Here is a 3,586-nt window from a genome sequence, read left to right as displayed (position 1 = left end):
CCATGAAAACCTCGACGAAATTTTCGACCATATCAGTAAATATTGCCATATGCATCTTTGAAAAGTTGCAGGTGCATTGCATAAACCAAAAGGCATTCGCCTAAAAGCAAACGTACCATACGGACAAGTAAAGGTTGTTTTATGTTGGTCCTTCGGGGCTACAATTATTTGGTTATATCCCGAATAGCCATTTAAAAAACAATAGAATTCATTACCTGCCAGTCGATCTAACATCTGATCCATAAAAGGCAATGGAAAATGGTCCTTCCGAGTGGCTTTGTTCACCTTTCTCTAATCAATACAGATTCTCCAACCGGCAACAAGTTCTTGTTGGAATTAACTTATCACGCTTATTTTCAAAAATCATGATTCCACCTTTCTTCGGCACACACTGCACCGGACTTACACACAAACTATCTGAAATATGATAGATGATTCCTGCATCTAACCATTTGATCACTTCCTTTCTCACAACTTCTTTCATAATAGGATTGAGCCTCCTTTGCCCATCAATTCGAGCTCTTTCATCTTCTTCTAAAATGATTTTATGCATGCAAAATGAAGGGCTTATACCTCGAATATCAGTTATGCTCTAACCAATTGTTTCCTTGAATTTCTTTAGAACAACAATTAATCGCTCGTCTTGATCTTTTGTCAATTTCGCTGAAATAATCACAAGCAAAGTAGAACAATCACCTAAATACACGTATTTCAAATGGGAAGGAAGTACCTTTAGTTCGATTTTAGGTGGTTCTTCGATTGACAACTTGGGTTGCACAAATTCTCTAACTTTCAACTCCAACGGTTCAAACCGTGTGGATTGAATAAAATTTCTCGGATTGGCTTTCATCAAAGCCATGTTTTCTTCACCTTCTTTATCCTCCAAAGGGTCAAGATCTAAGGCTTTCTCTAATAGATCTTCTTCAAAATTGCATGGTGAGTTCACCTTTTTGCACATCAATTAATGTTCTTCCCGTGGCTAGGAAAGGTCTCCCAAGGATGATCGACACTTCCTTGTTTGCTTCAAAATCTAAAATAATAAAATCAGCAGGAAAAATAAATTTATCAACTCTTACCAAAACAACCTCGATCTTTCCTTCGGGATATGCTAAAGATCGATCCGCTAGCTAAAGCGTCACAGTTTTAGGTCTTACTTCACTTATTCCTAACATCTTAAAAATAGACTTAGGCATCAAGTTGATACTTGTTCCTAAGTCACACAAAGCTTTACCACAGTAAGATTCACCAATGTTACAGGGTATAGTAAAGCTTCCTGAGTCTTTCAATTTCGGTGGCAGTTTGTTTTTGTAGGAACGCACTACACTCCTTTGTTAAAGCAAAAGTCTCATACCTCACTTAGTCATTTTTTCTTGGACAGTATATCCTTCATAAACTTCACATAATTCAGCATCTGTTCTAAAGCCTCCACCAACAGAATATTGATGTGTAATTGCTTCAAAACATCCAAAAACTTCTTGAATTGCACCTTATTTTTTTACTTGTGTTGCTGCAATCTTTACGGATACGGAGGTGATGGAACTTTCGGTTGAATCGAACAACTTTTCTGAGTAGGTAAATCTGTATCAAAAGAAGATGTTAAAATATTTGAATTCACTAAGTCAAGGTTTACCTTGTCAGACTTTGCAGATTCAGATTCCATTGGTGTAGGAACTTCAACATCTGGTTGACTTTCCTCCTCAACGAGCTTATCTTCGACATCAATCAATCGGGGTTCCAGAGTCTTACCACTTTGCAATGCCATTAACTTGATATGTTCTTTACCCAAATTCCTTGGATTCTTAGTATTGCTCGGCAAGGTTCCTTGCGGCCTATTACGAACCTCTGTAGCCAACTGACCCATTTGGTTTTCCAAATTTTTCAGTGTTGCTGCTTGGCTTTGGATCAAAGCGTCATTCTTTTCCATGTACGCTTTCAACAAGTTCTCTAAATTGTTTGATGCCTCAGCTTGAGGTGGTTTTAGAGCTTGCTGATTAAACCCTTGAGATTGGTTCGGTCTTTACTGCAATAAGTTGTTGTTTGGTCCATTTCCTGCGTTACTCAAAGAAAAGTTAGGATGATTACGCCAAGAAGGATTGTAGAAGTTGGACTGGGGTCCTTGTCCACTCCTATTTTGATATTGGTTCCCCATATAGTACACCACTCGGGATTTGATGGACAATTCTCAAAAGAATGACCTTCCTCACAGTACACACAGGAAACTACTTCAAACGGACTTGGTGGCTGAGCTGCAAAATTATTAGTACTATTAGTGGTTAACTGTTTTAACATAGAGGAAATAGACAATACTCTGAGTTGATAACGAAGTGAAAGAGTCAACTTCATGAACTCCGGCTACTCGTCTTCTTGAAGCTATTCGATTTGTTGGCCATTGATAGTTATTACTCGCGATCCTCTCGATGATCTTATAAGCCTTATTATAAGACTTAGACAAAATTTCACCATTCGCGAAAGCATCTACCATCAACCTTGTATGTGCATTGAGACCATTATAGAATGCCTCCAACTAGATACAATGAGGAATCCCATGATAAGGACACTTACGAAGTAACTCCTTGAATCGCTCTCAAGCCTTATACAAAGACTCGTCATCTAGTTGCTGGAAAGTTGTGATCTCGTTCCTCAACTTAGCATTTTTGCTAGGTGGGAAATACTTAACCGAAAATCTCTCTGCTAATTATTGCCATGTAGTTATGAAACTTGGTGGTAATAAATTGATCCATGCTCGTGCTCGATCTCACAACGAGTATGGAAACAACTTTAACCTCAGTGCATCTTCAATCACACCAGCTATCTTGAATGAATCACTCACCTTCATAAACAATCGAAGATGGAGATGTGGATCTTCTGTGGGCATACCATTAAATTGGCCCACCGTTTGTACATTTGAAAAATCACTGGTTTCAATTCAAACTGGGTTGCCTAAATATCTGGCCTTCTAATTCCTGGGTTTAACTCACTGAAAAATGGCACAGCATATTATCTGATGCATCGATCCCTATCATCGGCAATGAGGATAGGATTTCGTACATGATCGGCTTCATTACCTTGGTCTTGATTCTGATTTCCATGGTCCATCTCGACTTGTTTTTGAGCTATTCGTTCACGTCTTCTTTGTCTGAAAGTTCTCTCAATTTCAGGGTCTACAGGGAATAAATTGATAATTCGATCTATGCTCATAAACACCTGAGAAGACAATCACAAGAATTAAAAAGAATAAGTTAGTAATGTTAGAAATAAATCAAATTGAAAATAAATAATTTCACGAAAAAAATAAATATGGCAATAGTTGACAATCCCCGGCAACGGCGCCAAAAACTTGTAATGCTCGGGTTTGTGTAAGTGTACACAGTCGTTATCAAGTAATAAGTATCGAGTTATCATCTCCACATGGATTTTATTTGTGCTAAGTCACTTAATTTGTAAAATTATATTAACAATTTGAAAAATAAAAACAAAATATAGTAGAGAAGTGGTATAAACTAGATGCAATGATCCTTGATGTAAATTATCCTAATATGCAGACTATATGAATGAAATAGATTTTAGCAAAATTTAACACAATTTG

General features: G+C 37.3%; 1 non-coding gene across 1 annotated transcript; it reads left to right on the top strand.

Annotated features, from left to right (window-relative positions):
- Positions 1-2,540: 2,540 nt before the first annotated feature.
- Positions 2,541-2,647, top strand: LOC121222789 (small nucleolar RNA R71). Its single transcript, XR_005920160.1, has one exon. It is a non-coding gene; the product is annotated as a small nucleolar RNA R71 (small nucleolar RNA).
- The last annotated feature ends 939 nt before the right edge of the window (positions 2,648-3,586 follow it).

This window comes from Gossypium hirsutum, chromosome D10, assembly GCF_007990345.1.
Source record: "Gossypium hirsutum isolate 1008001.06 chromosome D10, Gossypium_hirsutum_v2.1, whole genome shotgun sequence".
Classification (NCBI taxonomy): Eukaryota; Viridiplantae; Streptophyta; class Magnoliopsida; order Malvales; family Malvaceae; genus Gossypium; species Gossypium hirsutum.
This window is presented reverse-complemented; position numbering and strand designations above follow the sequence as displayed.